Here is a 24,198-nt window from a genome sequence, read left to right on the forward strand (position 1 = left end):
CTGCAGCACAGCCAGCAGGATTTCTTCCCTATTGCAAACAGGATTTGGGGGAAGCACACCCAGCTCTCCTCCTCCCCCAGGCCTCACCCCCTTGCTTTGCCAAGAAGCTGGGATATATTAAGAGATGAGGCAGCCATGCTGGCTGGGCCATTTCTCTCTCCTTCGTGCCTGGCCTCCCGTGGGAGTTGCTCCATTCTCACGAATCTGTTGAGAAACAGCTTGTTCCTTCTGGCTTTCCTCAGTTTCTTTATTTAGTGGTGCCACTTTGCTCAGTGGAAGCCAGGTTCTGCTCTAACTCCAGAACAGACCTGCCCAAGAACCCTCCCCACCGTTCATTCTTCAAAAAAATAAAGCAGCAGCTCTCCTGCTCTGCTCCTCACATCTCATAAGCTGTTGCCTGTCATTTTATGGTACTTTTTCAGAAACTCTCCATTTGTAATAGAACTCATAAAATGGAAGGCTGTGCTATGAAGTCTTGTTAATTCTTGTTAATGTACAATTTCAGAAACTCTCCATTTGCTCTGTAACTCTCTCATAAAAAGGAAGGCTGTACTATGAATTCTTGTTAAATGACAAGGTTAATAGATACAGGGGTTTTCATAATTACCACACTTGGATCATTTCCTGCACAGAAGAAGACAACATGGGGAGAAAATGATGAAAAGCTTTGGAAATAACAGAAGGGAAAACCTGGATTAAGGCTCAAATCCTTAAATGGAAAATGTCTCCTCACTTATTTGTTTGCTGCTGTCAAATTTCAGTGCCTGAAAGGAAAGTCTCCTTCTACAGAAGAGAGGAAGGGGAAGGTGCATTGAGAGGTAGAAATGTATCTCATCCATGTGTACATCTGTGTAATACACATCACACATGTATCTCTATATGCTCACCTTCATATCCATCCTTGATATTTAATTTAAAAGGACTAATGTGCTGAACCCCCCCAAAAAAAATACTTGGCATCCAAGGCTCCTTGATTTTGAAGACATCTGCACACTTCTACCTCACTCTATAAACTGATAAAAACAAAGTTCCTCAGAAGTTTCCCTCCTGGTATTTTTTAAAGTGCCTATGCTACCAGAGTATTCAGCATCCAGCCTGAAAACAAAACAATTTCAGACAGCTCCCTTCTGCAAGATGTGACAGTAGTCAAAATCTGTGCCAGCAGTGGGAGCCTACCAAAATCAGTGTTTGTAGAAAATCAGGGACAGGAGAACTTGAATTGGTGCTTCTTGATCACATATGACCTACTCAAGCTGCATCTCTAATAGGAGTAATTCCCCATCACTGAGAGTGTTTCACTTTATAACAGTTTCACAGAGTCACTCTGCGAGTCCAGCCTTGTGCAACCGTGCTCAGGCAGAGGCAATGCCCTCACTGAGACAGCCCCAGCTCCCTGAGCCCACACTTCCAGCCAACTGGAAGACATGGTCAATGCCAGATGCTGCCCCAGGCTGGAATGCCACGTCTCTCATCAGGGCAGGCACTAACTGCATCCCTATGGTGCCTGGTCAGCTCAAACTGCAGACAGGGTGAGATCATCCCTGCCTCTCCAGCCCAGCCAGGCAGCTCTGCCTGCATCAGCAATGCAGTTGCAGGGGGTGTTAATCCACTGCAGCTCTGTCAATGCCTGATCCACCCCTGGTATTGAACCAAAATGAATCCCCGGGCTTTAATTCAGAACAGAACAAAGAAATCTGGGGATTGTTTTACCTGTAGTAGGAGCCAGAGGTAAAAATGTCTACTCAGAACTCAGCTGATTTGCTTGTTATAGCCAAAAGTGCTGCAAAACTCCCTTTCTGGTGCCATCCTAGTGGAGCAACCTGGAAGATTATTTTGGTTCTGTAGCTCCTAATTGTCACACTACAATACAGGGCTTAGTGCCTGCTCTCATTTTCTCTGCACAAGGCTCAATATGAGAGTAAAGGAGGGATCAGCTAAACTCTGGAGGGGTTTTCTTCCAGTCTAAATCCTCCAGGGAAAGGCACATGAAATATTGCCTGTGGACTCAGCAGCAAGGCATGTGCCTGCCCCTCCGTGGCACACAGCCCCTCCTCTGGGGCCCTGGGCAAAGCTCACAGGCACATTTCTCACCAGCAGCAGCTCTCCTGCCATGGCTGTGCCATCCACATCAACACAGGGGCCTGAGGTGGAAGGAAGGGAAAGATGCTTTCCTGATATTCCTGAGATGTACAAAGTAATTACTTCATGTAGGTAATGAACAGACTTCAGCCTACTCCTGTATCCCCCCTGGGATGGAGATTTATTCTTGAAGGTTGTGTATCATTCAGTGTTCTCTGCCATCCCTCTCCAACCAACCAGTGTTTTCACCCAACAGATCAGCTGGCCAAAACTGGCAAAAAAAGCATTAGCTGAAAAAGTTGTTTGCCAGGAAACAAGGTTTCCTCTTCTCCACCTAATGCACTCCAGCAAGTTCCAGCTGCATTGCTTCCTCCCAGCATTTAGCTTGGCAAAGCATGTGGTGAGCCTGGCAAGAACCTGAAAACCTCACATGTTCATGATTATCAGCATTACCAGTTGCTATTGTTCTTATCTCAATAGTTCAAGCTTGCCCATAGCATGAAATGCTATTTTTCCTCATTACTACAGATTTCTTTTTGCACAACAATCCTCCTTTCACAGCTTCATGACATTTTCAGATTTTCCTCTTCAGCATTGAGTGCTACACAAACACTGCTTGGTGAGGGAAAACCCTGCTGCATATCATTGCCATGCAGTGATCATTTGTTGTTCCTTTCCCCAGCTGCATTGCTGTGACTCTGCCTTCTAAGCCCCTCACCTTTTCTCCCCCATGCACATTTCCCTGGCATTACCACCATGATTTGCAGTGCCAGATTGTTTTTCACAAAGCTGTGTTAAACTTTGCAGCCACCGGACTGAACTGGTGTTTTTTGGAGGGAGTGGTGAAGGGGAAGGTGGGGTCCTGGCAAGCATCAGCAACAGCATCCAGGAATCATTTGTTTTACCCATTTATTCACCTTTATCCTGACCAGTCACAGTCAAATCTGAGTTTGTGAAGGCAGAATAATGCTACTTTTGAATGCAGTTTAGGAATGAAGGCACTGAAGGCAAGGAAACTGTCAGCCCTGGCTGGGCTGGGTAGCACAGGGGATGAACCTGAACCAGGCTGGGGTTGCAGAACTCCTCTTTGCAGGGATGCAGAACTCCTCCACAAGTTGCTTCAAAAACCACCTCTCACTACCTTCAGGAGCAAGAGCTTGACCTGAAAGGCTGCTGATGGATTCAAAGCAGCTCCAGAATGCTTTGCACTTGATGAAAACCTCATTGCTTTAACCTCCCCAGATGCTTGAACCACATCAGCTGGCCTTGAAGAGAGCCTGCTCTGAGCAGTGTGAATTCACATCTGCAAGACATTTCTCTGGATCCAAGGTAAAGCACCCAGATTCAGCTCTGAGGAGTGTGATACACAATATCTTAATTCTCACTCAAACAGTTCCTGTTTATCTTCATAGAGGACTAAGGCAAATATTAGCTTTGGGATTTGATAAGGGACACATTAAACAAACACTGCTGCCTGTATCACAAAAAACTGGCTCTGAGCCAGAGAAGTGAAGCTCTGCCTACAAATTAAGCATTCCTATAGCCAGGGTGTGCTTGCAGTGGTATTTTCTACCACTGCCTGCATTTTTTTCAGTAGTGCATAAGCATATCTAACAGAGTAGCTTGCAGAGAGATTTCAATCACCCCCAGCACAGGAGAAATGAGACATTTCTGGTGCCAGCTCAGCTGCACACAGCTCTTGCCTCCCTCCCAAGAACTCTGGAAGGAGCTGCGGGTCTGAGGCACCGTTTTGTCACTCCATTATCATGCAGTCATTAAGGAAACAACACTTTAATTGTTTTCTATCCCTGAGATAATGAATTACTCCTCTCTCTAAAACAGAGAGGCAGCAAAAGAAGGAACATGAATGCTCATTTCCTTTTCCAGTAAACAATTACAACCCTTGTCAAAAAATATGACAATTGGAAAAATCAGTGTAAAAGTTGGTAATGGCTTGGCACTTTCAACATTGCACAAACTCTCACCTAATCATCTCAACTAATAGCCTTACTAAAGCTGATTGGTTCCTTGGAATGAATGGTGCTTCCTGTGGGCTGTGCTGCTTCTCAGCATGGATTAGACAGGCAGAAATACAGGGTCTTACAGAGGAGTTCTGGAGAAGATCTACAGTAATTCCCAGAGAGTCCTTTTGATTAAAAAGGTAAAAAAGAAAAGCAAAGCCAAACTCAGCCAACAAAATAGAATAGAAAAAGGAGGGTAAGAAAAAGTCACACTTAATGGAAAACAATGAAAGTTTTCACACAGTTGGGATTTATCAGCTTCTTTACCCTGCACCATGCAAATGTTTAAACACATTATTACTAGATCTTCCAACAGCAAACAATTTCCCCCTTGAAGATGACTCCCACATCTTCTCAAACCTGTTTTTTCCCTCAAATTTTCCTGAAAACACAGGTACTGCACCAAAATGTGCCACCTGAATTCAACACCACACCTTTGGAATTTGGCTTCCAGCTCCTTTTCCCAGGCCTCAGCCTCCCACTGCTCACATCCTGGAGGAAGATGCTGCAAGGGGCTGTGTTGCTCAGGTTGGCCATAAATGCCACCAGCTCCAGCACTCCTTGAAGAACCAGTTGCTTTTTTCCACAAAACTTGAGAAAAGCACCAACCTTCAGCCAGTCCCCAAGGAACTTTTCATCCCCATCCTGCTCAGAGTCAATTCCCTGCACAAGGGGGCTCTGGACCCTGCCTGTGGCTCTCAGATGCTGCCACAACCAGGAGCAAACACCAGCAGGTTTCCCCCAGGAGGGCATCCAGAGCATCCAGACAGTCAGAGTGCTGCTCTCAGAACACTTGCTGTGCTCCCCAGTCTCATGAGAGGTGCAGGAGAAGATTTCCCTCTCAGGAGCCACTTCCAGGCGCTCACACTTCCCTGAGCCCCAGCTGGCCCTCGTTGCTCAGCCTGCCCTGCCACAGCAGGGGCCAGCCCAGCTCACCCCTGCACTGTTTGCCATAGATTTAATGGGCTCTCCTTGCCCCTGGGCAGCCCCAGGCTCAGCAGCCCTGGCTGCACCTGGACACTGCTGTCTGCTCAGGGAGAAGGGCTCCAACAGGTCACTGCTGAGGAGGGGCAAGCAAAGCTCTCTGTCAGAAAAACTGGCTCCAACTGGAGCCCAAAGCTGTGAAAAAGCAAGGATGAGTACAGACTTTTCCCCAGGCAGGCAAGATTCCATTTCCAAAGGTTTGGGATGGACTGTGATAGCTGCCAGGTGATCTGAAGCCCCAGGCATCCTCAGCAGACCTTGTTCCACCAGCAGGTGTGAAAAATGCCTATTTTATGATTGGCTTTGTGCAAATATTAAAATGAATATTAGATGTGTTGTGTTAGGAAGTGATGCTGCATTAATTCTCTTCAGTAGTGTGTTAAATATGGTTTTAGGTTATAAAAATTGTCAAAATAGAAACTATGCTATGTAGAATACTTTTTATAAAGAAAGGACTTGCAGGGAGATAGCAGCCACAGGACACCTCAGTCTTTCACAGAAAAAGAATTTATTGCTGCATTATCAGAAGAAATGAACTTCTTCCCGCCTCAAAGGTGCTGTTGGGATTAGGAGGGAGAAGTTGAGGATGCCCAGACAGAATCCTGTGTTTGAATGGAATTTATGCACCATGTGTGAGGTGTATGAATATGCAACAGGCTGTTGTTTTTAAGGGTTAATCCTCTGTTAACTGTGTCCTTTTTCGGGCTTGTGCTGCCCAGAAAAGGTACCTGGACTGTCCATAACTCTTTGTTTTTATTGTCTCATATTGCCTTAATTCAAATTGTCTAAATTATTATTACTCTAATTGTATTACTATTTTTATAGTAATAAAAATTAATTGTATAAAAATCTAATAAATAAAAATCTAATTGTATTACTATTTTATAGTAATAAAAATAGTAATAGTAATTTTATATACTTTTAATAATTTTATATCATTTTAATATAATAATTTATAATATTGTATAATTTTATATAATTTTATAATAGTAATTTTATTATTATTAAATCATTAAAATTTTAAAAACCAAGTGATTGGTGTTTTTCACACAGGTAAATAACCTCCCTGCAGCTGAAGCAGCACCACACCCAGCTCCTGGCTCCCTCCCAGCAGAATCACCCAGGAAGCAAGATGCATTTTGCTGAAGGGTACAGAAGGTCTGCTCCCACAGGAGAGCTTTGCTTCCTGCTTTGGGACAACTAAATAGGTTGATTATGTCTGCTACAGGCTCATAAATCCACATCATCTGCTGCCTCAGGGACAGGCATTGCTCCTCTGGGTGATTTTCTTCCTCCCTTGGAGAAGATGAACAGCTGGGTACGGGTATCACAGCTCCAGCAGCACACTCACCCCTCGCCTTCTGCCACTGCAGGAGCACCTTTCTGTCATTGAGACCACAGGAAAGCAGCAGGCAAAGCAGAGGAGGCTCATTGTCTTTTACATCAGCTAAATTTTCTTCTACACCAGCTTTTTCAGGTCAGAAGACAAACTGGTAGTCAGAGTGGGCATGGGTAGCTGGCTTCCCAAAAGGAGACCAAAAATCCCAAATTTTGAGCCTGCTAATGTAATTTTAATTCCTAAAGTTCTGGTGATTTGCACAGACAATAAAATAAACTTATGTACTGAAAACCAGCACGAGCCTGGATGAGATAGATCCTGCACTGTGGAGAGAGGGCTGGTGCAGAAATGTGCCTCAAAATGTGGGAGCTTCCCCTGCAGCTACAAGAGGCTCAAATTTCTGGTGCCCTTTTTGACTTTTAGCTACAAATTTGAGTGTATGACATCATATTCCCTCCCTTTACAGGAACCACACTTACAGGCATTGGTTGGTTTTGTTATTACTAATAGATAGCTAGGTATTGACCATGCCTATTTATGCCTGTAGATAAATTATATCACCTCTGTATCCTCAGTTTTGGGGGGTTTTTTGTGCTTCCAGCAGCAGGGCCATGTCACACAGCCAGCCCTGGGCTCAGGATGAACTTTATGCTGGCCATGGCACAGCACCCCCTGTACCCAGCAGCCTGGGCAGTGCTGACACTGAGTCACTGCCTGTGCTCACTCCTCTGGCTCCCACATTGCCCACTGGGGCTTCTGACCCAGGGTTTTGCCCCCAGGGACAGCCCTTATGATGCAGACAGACAGGCAGAAAGATGAATGACCATGAGCAGATCTAGTGAACCCACATCATCACAGAGCAGCCCTGAGTTTGTCTCTAAAAACACACACAGCTCCACTGATACCAACAGGGATACACCAGCTCGTGGCCACTGAAAACCAAGCACAAAATGAATTTAATAGCTTGGTGCTGAGGGTTTTACAGCACACTGCTTTGCATGCACATGGCAAGTCTGCAAGGCACAGAAAGTTCCTTTGTAGAGGGGCAGAAGTATTATCACACGAGTTCTCAACAGCCTGCTTTTCCTTTCATGGCTGGACGTGCCAAACAGACCACAGCCAGCAGATAAGGAGTGCCTGCAGAATCAAAGTGCAGATTAGAGAGGCAGCAGCAGCAGCTGAGAGAACCATCCACCACAGCTGGGAGACAGATCAAGGGAGCTGAGAAAAGCTAAGTGCAGATTCAAACTTTACATGACATTCAATAAATAAACAGGGATCAGTGGAAACACTGATTTTTCTTTCCTGCTGGTTAGCCATGGACTCTGTGACATCAGCTGTGGCCAGCACTGCTGCTGCTGGTGCCAAAAGGCACGAACACAGAGCAAAAGGAAACTGGCCCCTTCCCTCAGCTTAGAGGGGAGATTTCATGGATCAGTATTTGTGAGGAATGTATGCACCTGCTTCCAGCAGACTGCCACAGCAATGTTAAAACCTGGAACCGTCAGTATGGGAGTGCTCTGGGATTGAAAGGCATGCCTGAGTGTAAACCTCCCCCTGCAAAACACACATCACCTCGAACTGGCACAAGTACAGGGTTTGCAGGCCCAGGAACAAATTAATGCCATGCAGTATCCAGGCAAGGAATGCAACAGGACAAGGCCTGCAGTGTTTCCAGTGCTTTAGAGCTCAGAGGAAGCTCCCATCAGGAATGCTGTCCTAACCCTTTGTCTAAAGGAAGCTGTGCAGTATGGAAGGGGTCCCCCAGTAGGAGAGCCAAAAAAGGCCAGGAGATCATCAATCTCCCTAACTCTGATCAGGCATCCTCTGCCCACCCTGCTGAGCACCTGAGGCAGCAGCAGCTCCCACCAGAGGAGGATCAGCATTGATGGGTACCCTGGGGGCTGCAGGCAAGCAAAAATGCTGCATCTGTGGGAAAGCCAAAGACAAGCAAGCATCTGCTGTCTGGGGTAACATGGGCAGAAAGCAGCACCAGCCAGGGGAACTTCATTCCCTTTAATAATGGACTGCTTGTTGAGCCAGTTGATTCATGTTTGCCAGCGTGGAAAACTAACTTATTAGGCACCAGGTAGCTCAGTTGAATGGTCCTGAATTTCCAGGTGGGAAGTCCAACCAGCATGTAAAACCAAATCCCTCTCTGTTTAAGCTGGGTCTGCAGCTGGATGCCAGCCAGATTCTGGCAGGTGCTTATCACATCCATGACAGTGAGGACATCACCTGACAAACAATGCTGTGTGACCCCAGCTAACTCTGAAGAAACTTGCCACAGCCATTGAGATTTCTCAGCTGCTCTCCAGTAGGCAGGGCACAGAGCCTTGGTATTTTACCTTAGCTTTTTTCTGTTTAGGGACAAGAGCACCCTGAATACAAATGGCAGAAATCAGACTATGCAATTTTTTACTTTAGTAGCAAAAAGAATGTTTAAAGTAAAAAAAAACCAAAAAACAGTAAAACCATCTTCCACTTCTTCAACATCATCGTCCTTTGATCTACAACAAACCCCTCTGAAAGTCACCATTTCCAAAACACATCCTTCTTCTGGGTATGAGCACACAAATTCAAAATGAAAACATCACATGAATGCAACAGTGCCCCCGATGTCAAAACAGGAACAGAATCTAAGAGTAAACACACAAGATGTACATGTCATTTGTCCTTTCCTGAAAAAGAGTGCTCTGATGCTCTGAATAATGTTCCTTGCAGCACAGCATCTTCTTGTACAGCTTGAACAACTCTCAAGGACTGTATTTACCCACTCACAATAGGCCAAATAAAATGGTTTGAAATGAAATTGCCAAACTTAACAAAAAAAAACCCACTGTGGCAGCTTCAAACCCCCACCCCTTTCCTGCTCCATCTCAATGCGGCCACAGCTGCATTTGTGCTGTCATGATGAAACTCCTACAATGCACAGACACTACAAGAGCTAAGACAAACAGCCAGGGTGCTATTGAATTTCAATTGAAAATCTTACAGCACTTACAGTCTCCAGTTATTTTTACCTGGGGTTCTGGTGATTAACAAGCTGTGAATGTCAGATCCATCTAACTCACCCTGAAAGCACAGGAGAGGGAACCAAGGAGCAGGTCCTTAGCACCACTTACTGAAACAATACAAAAGTAAGAATTATTATTATTGCTAGCTCCACTATTGCACTTCAATTCAACTGAAAATCTGCCCTCCCATAACACAAAGGTAACTCGGGTGCCTTGGGAGATGAAACAGCCAGCATTTTCTGCAGCTTAGCTTATATCATACCTCACAAGCTGAAACTATGAGAAATCAAATTTCTCTGTGTGCCTCACATACACAGTGGGTGCTTTTCATTCACAGCTCTGCCTTCTCTTCCCTCCCCACCAAAGAGCCAGGGTATTGTGAGTATCAATTAAGACAAGGCTGTGGTACTAAAGGCTTAACATGCCTCACTACCCAATATCTGCATGCCTGCCTGCCTAAGCATCAGGCCAAAGCAGGAGACAGTGCCTGCTTCAGGGAAAAGGTGTGTAGCTGGGAATTACCTTCCAGTGGAAAATATTTAACCAGATGGGAATGTTATTTAGATGTGATGCTTCCCATTAGCAGTGACTAACATTTGTGCTATGAAAGATCTCCTTATTACAGCACTAGAGTTATGACAGGATTTAATGCTGTTTTTTTTCTCCTTCCCCAGCCCATGCTTTCAAGCCATCTACGCAAGAATCACTGAACTATTATGGTCTGGTGACCTGCTTAGCACGAAGAGAGGCAGCAGCCAGGAGATAAGGCAGGGAAGAGAGGCAGTGGTGGGACTGGAGTTCGTCACTGAGTTATGATTCATCACTCGTCTATGCGGGATGCACAGGCAAAGCCCAAGGACACACAGACACATTTTCTTCTCTGCATATAGGTGGGGCTCAGTTCACAGGATTTCCCCTTCCTCTGACATTAGATCTTCAGGGTTGCTTATCTGACAGGGAACGAGGGCTGGAAACACTCAGGGAACCCAGAGTTCACCCCAGCTGAGGGCAGGTCAGTGCTGTCTCCTCAGGACAGCTCAGGCTGCAAATGCCTCAGGACAGGGAGTTTTTGGACCTGCAGAATTTTGCATGAGTCACTGTGTGTTCATGCAAAGGCTGTATTTTCCTTCCACAAGATCTTGTGCCTAAAGTTACGGTATGTCCAGTGCATGTGTCTTTTTAAAGAATATTTATTTCATGGCCAGCAGCACAAAGTCTTGGTGCAGCCATTTTGCAGGTAGGAAGAGCCCAGCTCCCACACCTGGGACAGCCTGGAGGTTACCAAGCCTTGGGAAGAAGGATGTCACCTTGATGGTACACACAAAGAAAGCAGAATTTAGGGGCCACAAGAACAAGGATGAAACTACTGAAACAATTATTCAGAGCAACTGTGCTGAATCAGGTCCAACTGCATAAAAGGTAGATCTGGCAGGGACAGATCGCAGCCACAAGTTCATGGCCACCCACCCAAAAAATGCCCCAACCCAAAAGAAGAGTGTGACTGAGCATATGGACTAATTAGCATGGGAAGCAAGGGATTCATGAACCAATGGAAGACATAATACTAATTAATAAGAGAACTGGGTAACTTGTAGCCAATGAACATTGATGCCTTTGTTTGCTAAAGTATATAAATAGTGAAAAGTTTTGGTAATCTTTGTGGTGCCTTTGGGGCTTTGCCACCCAGCTCCCCTTCCTGTGCAGAACAGCAAATAAATATCTCAAATTTCTGTGTAGATTGGCCTCTTGCTCCCCAGGTGAAAGAACCTGATTTGGTACAACATCTCCACAGCACTGAGCTGCTTGCTCCCATTGCCTCTGCCCTCTCCAACACAGCTGCCCTGCAGGCTGGCACAGCCCCAGAGAGGGGCCAGGGCACATCACCTGGCTGTCTTCCCCTTCCTCAGGCTGCAGGCTGGCAGGGCAGAAGCCCCTCTCACCATGGCAGGCACTAAAATGGCAAAACCAGCTCTCCAGCACCCGTCCACCTTCCCATCAAACTGCTGCCAGCAGTTTGAGACAGCAGCTCCCAGAGCTGGTGTGTTGGCTGGCTGCACCTCAAGCCCCAGTGGAAAGCAATTAAAGCTGAGCTCCCAAGGGCCAGCCCTGGTTGGGGAGGTAGGGAAAGGCAGGGCAGGAAGGGAAAGGCAGGGCAGAAAGGGAAAGGCAGGGCAGAAAGGGAAAGGCAGGGCAGAAAAGCAGAGGCAGGGCAGAAAGGCAGAGGCAGGGCAGAAAGGGAAAGGCAGGGCAGGAAGGGAAAGGCAGGGCAAAAGGGAAAGGCAGGGCAGAAAGGGAAAGGCAGGGCAAAAGGCAGAGGCAGGGCAGGAAGGCAGAGGCAGGGCAAAAGGGAAAGGCAGGGCAGGAAGGGAAAGGCAGGGCAGGAAGGGAAAGGCAGGGCAAAAGGGAAAGGCAGGGCAAAAAGGGAAAGGCAGGGCAGAAAGGCAGAGGCAGGGCAGAAAGGCAGGGCAAAAGGGAAAGGCAGGGCAGGAAGGGAAAGGCAGGGCAGAAAGGCAGGGCAGAAAGGGAAAGGCAGGGCAGAAAGGCAGAGGCAGGGCAGAAAGGCAGGGCACAAAGGCAGAGGCAGGGCAGAAAGGCAGGGCAGGAAGGGAAAGGCAGGGCAGGAAGGGAAAGGCAGGGCAGAAAGGCAGGGCAGAAAGGCAGAGGCAGGGCAGAAAGGCAGGGCAGAAAGGGAAAGGCAGGGCAGGAAGGCAGAGGCAGAGCAAAAGGCAGGGCACGTCCCTGCTGGGAGGGTGTGCAGGCAGCCTGGCCAGGGCACAGCAGGGTTACACCAGAGGAACCAACAGGAACAGGCTCCCCAGCACAGAGCCACAGTCTGAACTTGGGGAATTAAGGAAATTCCCCCCAGTTCTTTCTGCTTGGCCTGTCCATCAAGTCTGTCCCTGTTTTACCAGGATCATATGGCAGGACTGGACAAAACTTGCATGAGTATTCACGAGCATCACGAGCTTCCCTTCTTTTTTAACCAGGAGTGATGACACACATTTTGCCTTCAGGAAGGGTTTCTTTGCAGACATAATCATTGAAAAAAGAGGGATACATGACCTAGTCTGCAGAAGAAGCTGTTCTCAGAAAGCAGTATCAGTGGTTCACTGTCACTTTTCCATGATGATCTGTCTTGGGTGACTTGAACACTTTCATGAATAATCTGGATGATGGAAAGGAACACTCTTACTAATCCTGCAGATGACAAAAGCTTTAAGGAAGTTTGACAACAGAGCTAGAATGAACATGATTTTGATAAAGCTGAAGAACAAACAGTTTTAAAAATGTTACCCAGCAAAGAAAAATGCAGTGGTCTACATTTAGTAAAGGTAAGCACCTGTGTGAAACAGGGAAGGGCATGGCAGTGGCACAGGAATTCTTCTGGGATGTTTGTAAGGAATCCTAAAATTAATATGTGTCAAAGTCATAATGATGCAAAGAGACTTAGATCATAAAATGCAGGATCTGTAAGAAATCCCTGTGGAGCAAAAATAACAGTAGAGCCTTGGCTGAAATAATGCCCTCACAGAGCTGCAGGCCAGCCAGACAGCCAGGAAAGCCAAAGGAACAGAAACTATGACATGACACATTTGTCATCCTTCTTTCAACCACCCTGCACAAGGTGAAGGCTGAATGAAAACATAACTGACTGTCAGGTACAAGGAGTTTCCAAAACTAGGAAGGAATCCTCTAGGTATTAAAGGAAGGGGAAAAGCAATGATCTGAGGTGTCAGTAGTGAGAGTTAGAGTGAGCAGAGAAGGGTGAGGGGATGCTCTTTCACAGCAGCCACCACGAAGCACCAGTGAGATTGCTCAGGTAGGCTGAGCAGCCACCAACATCAGCAGGTTGGACAAACCTCTGCCAGGAATTACAAAATTGGAGGTGCTGGGGCCAGACCCTTGCAGCACTGAGGCTCCAGTTGTGTTTGCTGGCAAGGGTGGGTGTTGGGAAGGATGAAGGTTTGACAAGTAAAGTCTCACAGATATGTATGCTTGGCAGAAAGATTTTTAAATGTGGAGTTTGATGAAGGAATAGAGTTGGAAGCAAGTTTTGGTCTAGAAGAAAAGAATTGCTGAGCCAGTCTGACTGGATGACCAAGGAGGCAAAGGGTGTGTTAGTTAGAAGGGTTTTATGGCTTAGAGCAAAGGATAAACCCACCCCAAACAAGAAGATGTTTTTACCAAGCAAGAAGAAAGCACAAGCTAACAAGCCTGCTGATGTGGCAAGTAGAAAAAAGGTCTCAGAATTTTCCACTGCCAAAACTGAATAACAACTTCCAGCTCAAACTGCAATGTACTGACTGTGAGTGATTGGAGAACAGTAACATAAATATGGTAATTACAGCAGTTATGATAAGCTATAGGTAATAGTTCAGGTATAGATTGGTTCTGCTGTATGAAGATGCTCAGCAAAGAAAAGTAAATAATGCAATGTAACCAAAGCCAAAGGGTCTCCAGGCCTGCCTGCAGCTGGAGCTGACAGCTGTGGGCACAGCTCTGTCACCCACAGCCCTGGGCTGCTGTAACACCTTGGATGGAATAAACTGCATTTTGGAGAGCCCCTGGAGTGCCCCATCTCTCATTTCAGGTGGAAGTGAGGGCATTGCTGAGTCAGCCCTCCCCCAGTCCCATCGAGCATCCACTCAGGTTTTTGCTTCCCTCTGCCTGCAGGAATGCAAACACCAGGCAGTTTTATGACACTGACCAGTCCTCTGAACAGCACTGCTTAAAATATCCCCCTCCCTCCTGGGGCTATAAACGAGCTCGGTATGTGAAATGCAAAACTGGATTTAAGTCTCCAACAGGAAATACAAAATTCTGTACTCTGACTTGAAGGGTTTATGTGAATCCAGTCAGGACCTTCTGAAGTGGATGCCTCAGATCAGGCCATTAAGTCCCTACACAGAAGCCTAAAGCAGTGGCCTCATTTTTAAACACACACTGGGCACCCAGCAGCTCCTGGAATGTCTAAGAGGAGATGGTGATAGCTTGTCACATCTGAGCACTCATGCCACTTTGGCTCTGAAGAGTCGACCTGAAAGCAATTTTCTATGCAATTTTTCACAGTCCTAATCTTGGTGTTTGTGAACACCTTCCCTAGATTTTTTTTTTCCTAGACCATCATTTTCTTTGTAACATAAAAATAAATATTTCACATTAAAGCAACTCCAAAAGCTCTAACTTTAGAAATCTTCAATAGGCGCAGAACTTCAGGCTGAGAACTACAGCAAGCCCAAGATTTTACCATATCAAACAGAGCTTGCAGTCCCACATCCCCTCTTGCATTCATAATTACATTCTGGCTCACATTATAATCACATTTGGGCCCCAGTCCTGCTTTGGAAATTCCATGGCTGCAGGCAGGGATGTATCTTCCAATGCACAGCACCCATCTCCAGGTAAACCATGTGGAACCTTTACTGCCACACCCAAGGGACAGACTCCTCCCCATGTGCCTGCACCTGGACTTGTGGCTGCAAAAGCCTCTTTTTCTGGTGCAGAATCCTCAACAGCCTCGTTAATAAACAGAGAGGCAAAAAGGAGCACTGTTCTGGCATCAAATGGAGAGATTTTGTTACTGTCTCTCTGTCAGATTGCTGGATTTTTCAGAGCTTAGGGACAGAACAACTGTGCTCTAAGAGGGATAAGAATTGGTTACCTACTCTTCTAGCAAGACAGAAAAAAAAAATCAATTTTACTCCCAAGCTCTACATCTTTTTGATGCAAAATGCATCAAATGCATGCTTCAAACTGGAATTCCCAATTTTTCCCAGAGTGCAGCCTCCATAAACTCTAAGAGCACATTTCAGGAATTTAGCCAGTAACAGATGCTTGGAACACTAATTAATGCTCAAAAATAGGAGAAAGGGACCCACTCAAAATGTCACCCAATTACTATGGAGCACTTGTGTTGGGCCAGCTCACCCAGGGTAGCAGCACATCCACAGCAGGGAAAGCAAGAGCTCCCACTTGCTTTAGTCACTGGTTTTCCTTGGATTATCAACTGGCCTTCCTTAGTCTACTGCATTTATGCCAGGTGGTTTATTTTGGAGGGTTGCAACTCATACAGCACCAAGTTTGCTCTCCTTCCCTCTTCATGAACCTCACAAGCCATGAAGAGGTTCATAGGGAACCACACAGATACCAGAGAACAGGAACCCTTACCTGACCTAAACTCCTTAGATTTCAGCTGTTTTAAATGAAGTAGAAGATAATTACAAATCCATTTATAGTATACTAAGGACATATTTCTTAAGAAAGCTTTCTTTTGTGTGGTTGTGTGCTGTCCTCTCATTTCTCCACCTAGAAATCAAGGTATCCCAAGGATACCCATGAACCATGCTGAAACTGGAAAAACAGCCAGCAAGAACCCACTGAGTCACCTTAGATCAGATGCAAACATCAACAGCTTCCCTTTTTTCAGTAGTTTCCATTCACAACTATTAAAACATGACTTTTTTCCATCTTCACATTAAAAATCCAACCTGACAATGAAAAGAATCCCCTGCCAATTCCAGTAAGTCACCCCAACAAGCAGCAGCTATAAATCTGGAAGGCATTTCTCACGGTCACACAGGACACCTCCAGTTCCTCAGGATAAAGTCCAACACCACCCTGGTGACAGGGACAGAGGGACAGGACATGCCCCCCGTGCCTGTGTGAGACAGAGGGGGAAAGTCACCTGCCAGCAGTGTGGGGGCACACACCTGGCCAGGCCCCCCTGCTGACACCACCTGCCTCTGCAGAGTCTGAGAAAGCCACATCACAGAGCCAGCAAACATTTCCCCAGTCTTATCCCTCTCTGTAGATGCTTCAGTAGCTTCTAGAAACAAATCAGCAGCTGGAAATAATCCGACAGAGGAATCAACACCAACAGGCTGGAGCAGCCACAGATCTGAAGGTGCAATTGTTCTGCAGGAGGCTAACAATATCAACATGATTGTAAATTATTATTAATTATATCGTTCAAAAAGTGATTTTGAATGCTTCGTCTCTTACCAAGAAAGTTTTTGTTACCCTGAGTTGTTCTGCCTGAAGTTATCATTATTTGGATTCAGAGAAAGAAGAACCAGTGGTGGGCTTCTCCTCTTTAAAATGTGGCTGTATTTCAGGGTGAACAAATAAATCCTGCACCAGTCATATCTATCAGCCAGTCCAGTCAGAGATGTTCAGAACAATACAGGCAACGATAAGACATTTGAGCTCGTGCTTCAAAGCAGATCCTGAATACTGAGCACCATCCCCAAGGAGCTGCTCTGAGCAGAAGGGCTGGGCTTTGGGCAGGTCCAGCCTGAGGCCAGGGCTCAGTGTGCCCCGAGCAGCCACCGCACAGAGCTCCTGAATATCTGCTGTCAGCCACAGGAGGGCAAAGCGAGCCCAACCAAGGCACACAGACCACAGGAGAGCTGCCAAACCGGGGCAGCATCGCACCTGGGAAAGGGGAGACAGTGGCAGGACCAACCAGAGAAATACAGATTGTTCCTTCACATTCAAAAGTTTTATCCCTTCTCATTAGACCAGGAGCCAGCTCAGGAAGGGCCATCAGGCAGTCCAGAGAGGAGCAGCCAGTCACGAGCTGTCGGAGCTCAGGACATCCCTCTGGGTGTCCAGAGTTGCTGGGACCCCTGCCAGGGGGCTCAGAGACCCTGGCACACAGCCCAGAGCACCTGTGGGTTCCATTATGACCCGTGGAGCAAACTGCCAGCTCTGGATGAAGATCTGCAAGCCACAGCAGTTTAAATAGTGTCATAATAAAATTATCACTGGGTGCAAAAGTAGGTTTTAGGATTTTTAGAATAGGGGTTTTGGGGACAAGATGGAGGGATTTGGGCATGTCCAGCCTTTCTTCTTCTTCTCTACCTCCATCTTCACTGGTGATGTTGGCACTTTTAGATTGGTTTAGAGTAGAGGCTCACTGTCTAACATAGGTGATAGGTATTGGAAAGTAATTGTAAATATTGTACATGTAGTTTGTAGTATATAAAGATAACACTACCCTGGGGGCAGGCAGAGTGCCTCTGTCTGTCCTGCTGAGCGGACCTCAGCTGGGCAGGGAGAAAGAATTTTATAATAAGACACAAAAAACAACCTTGAGACCGAAAAACTGAAGAGCCCTGACTCCTCCTTCAGGCACCAGGCTGGGAAGGGAGACTGCAGAACGTTTCTCGGGTCACTCTGAGCAGCTAGAGTCCCCAACAACCAGCAAAGGGCTTTGGGGACCAGAGTCCCTCTGTGCAAGCCCAGTCCCAACTGGCAGCTCTCTGCACACCAGAAAATTCATCCCAAAAACCTCAATAGCTGCCGAGCCGTTTGCCAATCAGGGCCCCCAGCGCTGATTTCCAAGTAAACTTATTTGGCCATGGCAGACACAGCAGCTATTCATAACTCAGCCCCAATCACAAACAATTTTGTGATTTGAAAGAATGCTCGTTTTTCATAAAGGCTGGCATCTCCCCAGCAATCACTGGACTCCCTGGCAGCCAGCCAGACACATCCACGGTGGCAGCAGTAATTCCTCCTCATTAGAATGTTTATATGGGCAGAGATGGGAGCCAGGTGAATTCACAACAGGCGTTAGAAAGACAAATGGATCACACACAGGAAAGGGTTGGGAAGGTGACTCTCAAGATTTTGTCACTAGATGAAAGCATGATTAAAAAAAAGTTGTTTTTTTTTTTTAATTTAAACACTCTTGAAACTTTTTTTTAAAATAAATCTTATTTTTACCTTAGAAAGGTAAAGCAGATCATGACCAGCTTTGCTGCAGGACCTGAGGGAAATAAAGGGTGCTTATTCTATGCATTTTTCATCCTAGCTTAGAGCTGTTATATACAGGGGTTTTTTTTTCCCCTCTTGGACACGTTCTCTTTTCTCACTCTCAAAAAATCAAGTCTTGGGGGGACCCAACAGAGCACAAAGGATGCTGTGGTTTAATTTGTTCCTTGTGTGTTTACATCATCCAAAGGAAAAATTATTTCAGCACACACAAGACCAGAAAGACAAAAGGCTGCCTCCACCTGCACTGGTCCTGCACTTTAGGCAAGGTGAACTCTTCTCCATGTGCCCATGTCAACAGCCATGGCCAAAACAGCTGGGCCAAAAATCCACATCTTCTAGTCTAAAACAGCCCAGTATTTCAAATGTAAAAGTCATACAAAACAAAACGACTTTTCAGAATGATCCTCTTTGCCTTGAGATGCATCTCCAAGAGGCAAATCCAGGGGAAACATTCCTTCATGTGCCACCTTAAAAAGAAAAGACAGCTGGGAATAGCTGCCAAGAGCACTCCAACATCTTCACTCTGGTTTCCTCCAAAGAAATCATGGCCTCTAAAGCCCAAAAGCTTTATGATGAGGGGTTATGTAGCTTTGCCTTGTGGTTTCCCAGCCAGATGCACACCCCTCACAAAAAACCTTTTCACCCCTTTCCCCTGTTGAAAACCCCCGTGCTTCCAGGCCAATTTGATTTGATGAAAGCAGTCTGATCACAAGACTGGAATCCTGAGGCCTTAGAAAAACACTGACCACCACGAGACTGCCTTGCAACAGAACAGGGGGGAATTGTGGAGGGCAGAGGTCTCTTTGAACACAGAATCCATGTTTCCCATCCTGCCATTGCCTGCCTGGGCAGGAAGCACGTGCCTGGCTGCTCCCCTTTCCCCTTGGATGGAAAGCTGAACCTGCAGGCGGTTCAGCTTTCCATCCAAGAACTGAATTTGCAATTTCCAGGTGTATTTCAAAAGGAATTTGAAAGATCCTCTGCTTGTCTGCAGGTATTTCAACCCCATCCCTCAGACAGGAACTGAGCAGCTGCTACATTAAAGGGAAAGAGGAGGATGCTACAAGCAGACCTGAGCAAAAGGCAGCTTATGATTTAGTCATGAGAAGGTAATTAGGGGTGTAAGAGCACAGGAATACCCTGGCAGACGCTTTCTTTGAGGCCTCTACCTTGGGAAGGCAAAGCTCTGCAGGGTCTGTGTCAGCTCCCCTTGTCACAGATCCCACTCTGAGACAGGCTGAGGCAGGACCTGGGAAGGAAACTGGTGCCACCAGGCTTGTGTCCAACCCACCCTGAAGAGCAGTCACAGTGACAGGGACATCTGGGAAAAGGACCTGGCCCTGAGGTAGCCTGTCCTGATGCATTCAGGCCTGCTGGCAAATTGCCCCAGTTCCATCTTCCCAGGGGAGGATTTTTAGCTGGAGCTGCAGCGGGGTCGCAGACAGGCAGGAGAAACGCCTAAGGCAAGGATGGAAAGAAGGGATGAGGAACCAGGGGAGAGCTGCTGGACTGTGGGGTGCAAGAACATGCACAGGGGCAGAACAAAAGAGTATTATTTCAAAATGATGGGAGGGAGGGGAATGGCTGAGCCAGAGATAACAGGAGTCAGCAGGGGAAGGAGCTCAGGTCAGACAGAGGCAGGAGGGCTTCACCACTGGAAAGTTTAAGTGACAAAGAGAGATACTGGGGGTTAGCAAAAACAGGAACAGAAGGGAAAGTCAGAGCCTTTCTAGACAAGGCTGCTTTGAGGAAGGTCAAGCTCCTTGCATTTGGTGGGCGGGGGGCAGGGGGGGATGGATAAGAAATACTTTTTTAAGTCCTTGAGCTGCTTTTGAGTTACCTTGGGTTGAGTTTAATTCACTATTTGCATATAATTAGTTTTTGCTGCTAGGTGGTCATATTTGCCATTTTGAGTCTAATTAATCATTAAGGCACCTGGAGACTTTCTACTGATATTTGAGAGATTCAGTAAAAAAAGGCAGGTTTGCTTTGGTTCCTTGGTTTGTGTCTTTGCTGAAAACAAAACCAGGGGCAGATCTAACTCCATCCTAACGCTGCATGCAATAACCTTCAAACCTTGACAATCAGGTGTCTTTATTTCATGTGTGCACTTCCAAGCCAAACTCTATACTCAGAATGTCTTTCACTGCAACTACTCATCTATTTGGTTCAGAAATAGATTTTGAAAAGCCAAATACACTGCAAAGGATGTGAGGGAGTAAAAATACTTTCCTGTCTGTATATGCTTAATCAGGGAGCCTTCTCAGTCACACACAGCCAGTGAGATGGGCCTCTTCAGAGAAGGATTCAGCATCATCAGGGTAAGTTTTGTGAACATCTAGGAGAGCAGACAAACTCTGGGAAGTGGCACAGCTCAGAGACGGACAGCAGGACAGAAACCCTGGGACTGTGGGTTCAGCTCAGCCCAGCTTGACAGGGAGCAGAATGCAGAGCTGGCTAAAAGGAGGCGCTCCCCAGGGGACAGGATACAGTCGGTACGAGGGAGAGGAGGAGAAGGAGGAGGAATCTCAAACCCAGCTGGACTCAGCCCAGCCACGCCCTTCACAATCTTTAGGCAAGCAATTAAGTGTTTTGAGTAAACACTGTGTCATCTAAGCATACAACATGAATTGAAAGGGTAACATTGGTAACAGAAAAGTCTGTGACTATCAAAACTCACAAAAATTTCAGTAATCCCCGAGTGAGTCAGACAGAAGAAACATTTCTAACGCTGATTTACTAGAGCTGCACTTTGCGTTTTTGCCATTACCACTATAGTAATAGGTTTGATTGACACAAGCTCATTTTTAACTAGCCAGATCAACCAAGGCACAATATCAGCATTTCTGAAAGCATCTGAAAAAGCAGCCTACTTCTGCAAGAAAAGCTTATTTTCATTTGAAGATTAAAGGTTCTAGACAGCAATAATATGTTTCTATCTGCCATTTCAAAAGGAAGACTTGAAAACATCAGGCAGTAGCACATGAGAGATTAAAAGATACAAGGAGATAACTCACAACCAATCCTGCTTCTCCTAGGTCTTTCTTCCTTAATCCTGTCCAGTGGCAGCCTTTAACCAGAACAGAATAATTGCATTAACCAAGGATTATTAGCAAGACATCTTAGTGCAGTTTCCCCCACCCATCTCAGATGCACTCTGTGTTTCACTGCCACCCTCCCCACGAGCAGCAACAAGAGAATACGGAGTGGAGAGACCCCCCCTGCTTGGCAGAGCAGGCTGGGTGCTGGGCCAGAGCCAGCAGAGGAGCTGGGACCAGGGCAGGGTCTGCTCCTGGGCCACAAGGGAGATCCCTGCAGATCACTGCCACCCTTTCCTGTGCCTTGGCTTCAGCACGGTGCCGTGCAAGGAGGGCAGCTGGCAAGGGAAGGGAGAGAACAAACAGCAGAAATACCAGATCTACCCCAACTTTTCTCTTCCCAGCTGTCTGAGGAAGGCCTTGATTCATCCACAAACGTGCCAAAGTGAGGATGCAGTAGAAAATCTGTCCAAACCCCGTTATCTGCACTGCTCCTATCCCAAGTAATGTTCTTGCTGTTAGAGACCTGCTTACCCAGGTAACACATTCCTGAAGCACACTGCTTCTCCAGACAGCATTTCTGCTTGCAGATACAGGGCTTCCAAAGAAAACAGCCCCAGAGGCTGGGCAGGGCAGGCAGGCACACACACAAACCAGGGCTCCAGCAAATCAGTGCCACAGTGACCCTGGGGGAGATGGTGCCTGCACCTGCTGCTCTTGCAGAACAGGACAAGCAGAAGCAAAATGTACTCTGCCTTGAGAACACACCCAGCTATTTTTACACCCAAACCAGATGTTTCCACTTTGATGAAAGCAGTCCAAAAGATTTTTTTTTTTTTTATTATTTCAAAGTGAAACAGACGCAGCAAAAATCCTTGAAAGCTGCAGCAAAAAGAAATTGTCCTTCCCTGGACAGCTGGGACAGGGTGACTGCCAGCTACAGGGCTTGGAAACAAACCCGTGTAGAAAATATTCCTGCAGCCAGACTGTACCACTTCAGTTTCTCACTCAGCTTCACAGTCTCCTTACACTGGGGTGTCCATGAGCATTAATTTCCTCCGTTGAGTGGACCTGCTAACAGCTATTCATAGGGATCACTTCTGAAGAAAAAGCTAAGCTAAATATTTCCATATAATACATTTAGACTCTACAACCCCATAGTTTACCACTGGAAATACCAGCACAGATTTCCTCTGGCAGTGGAAGTCCTGATAACTTTGTGCTCCTGCTCTGCCTCTGATTTAGACCAGATTTCCCCAACTGGCAACACAACCACCTGCAAACCTTACAGGACACATTTACAGCCTGACTGACAAACTCTGCATTTTGACATTCAGCATGCAGTGACTTGTTAGACACGAGCTTTAGCTTAAATCCTCTTTTTCCTTTATTTTTAGCAGCCAGAGCTGCTTTAGCTGAAATCAGAGGGCTTTGCCACTTCTGCTCAGCAGCAGCAAGGCTTTCGCTTTCCCTCATAGCCATTTAATGGCATGCAGAACATGGAGACCATGCTTTGCTGTCCTGCCCTGTTTGTTCCAGGGCTCATTTGGAGGGAGCAGAGCTCACCCCTCCTGCAGCAAGGCTGAGGCAGCCACCACCAGCCAGTCCAGGGTGACCTGGGCATCATGCCAACACAGCCTAAATGCCAGCTCCTGAGTCCCTGCAAGTGGCACACATGGCAGGACGCTGCCTCAGCTGCTTTGGTCCTGGCCAGATATTGAGAGGGGCAATATTTAAGAGTCTGCTTTTGCTTACAGCGTTCAGCTTCTCCTCCTCCGATCCCTGCCGCCTAAACATGCGCTGCAATGTTGGGAAAGCTGCTCCAGCTTTCCAGAAGCCGTGGCAAACTTGCACCACCTATCGACACAGCAGAGCCGCTGGTCTGGGGCCAAAAGGCAGCAAAGCAATCCGAGAGCGCTCCAGCCATCACCGCAATCCAGCGCCCTGCCTTGGAACGGCTCCTAAAGGCAGCGCTCCGCCTCAGCGCTGCTGGGCACACACCGGGGAGCTCCAGATGTGGCTGTGTCCCTGCCACCATCCCCGTGCAGGGGCTAACCCGGATCACTCCCTGCCACCATCCCCGTGCTGGGGCTAACCCGGATCACTCCCTGCCACCATCCCCGTGCGGGGCTAACCCGGATCACTCCCTGCCACCATCCCCGTGCGGGGCTAACCCGGATCACTCCCTGCCACCATCCCCGTGCGGGGTTGTGACGATGTTCGCAGGAGCCCCAGGATGAGGGAAGGGATGAGAAAGTTGACTCCATGTTCAGAAGGCTGATTTATTATTTTATGATAGATATTATATTGAAACCATATTAAAAAAATAGAAGAAAGGATTTCATCAGAAGGCTGGCTAAAGGAATGAATAACAAAGGTTTGTCTGTGACCGAGACAGTCTGGACAGCTGGGCTGGGATTGGCCATGAATGAGAAACAACCACAGAGACCAATCCCAGCCCCACCTGGTGCATCCCACAGCAGCAGAGAATCATTGTTTGCAGTTTGTTCCTGAGGCCTCTCAGCAACTCAGGAGGGAAAAATCCTAAGGAAAGGGTTTTTCATAAAACACGTCAGTGACACAGGGGCTAATCTGGGGACCCCAGGCTGGCAGAGGTGTGCTGCTGTCCCTGTGTCACCAGCTGGGCTTTGCAGAGCATGGCCTGTGCCTCCTCACCTCTGGCTCAGGTGGTTTTGGATTCATTGTCACAAACTTGAAATTAACCTTTTTTTCTCATTCCCATGTATTCCATGAACATCTTCTCCAATTTAATTTATTCCTGCTGTATAGCAAACTCATTTTACCATGCTTCCTTTTTGCAAGTAAGAGGTGCCCATCCCTTGTGCAGGTCACAGACATCCCTGGCACCTCTGCCCCACTGAGCCTCTGCTGCACACTTCACAGCAGGCACTGACACATTGCTATTATCAGAAATACTC

At 46.8% G+C, this 24,198-nt stretch overlaps 1 long non-coding RNA gene across 1 annotated transcript in view; it reads right to left on the bottom strand.

Moving 5' to 3' along the window:
* The window catches only part of LOC127059824 (uncharacterized), a 73,617-nt gene extending 51,733 nt beyond the window's left edge, over positions 1-21,884 (bottom strand). Inside the window, exons 1-2 of the long non-coding RNA XR_007777998.1 lie at positions 21,794-21,884; positions 21,239-21,291 (exon numbers count right to left, since the gene is read on the bottom strand). This is a non-coding gene — a long non-coding RNA (uncharacterized LOC127059824). The remainder of the gene's footprint in view (positions 1-21,238; positions 21,292-21,793) is intronic.
* Between the last annotated feature and the right edge of the window lie 2,314 nt (positions 21,885-24,198).

Source organism: Serinus canaria, chromosome 7 (assembly GCF_022539315.1).
Source record: "Serinus canaria isolate serCan28SL12 chromosome 7, serCan2020, whole genome shotgun sequence".
Taxonomy (NCBI): Eukaryota; Metazoa; Chordata; class Aves; order Passeriformes; family Fringillidae; genus Serinus; species Serinus canaria.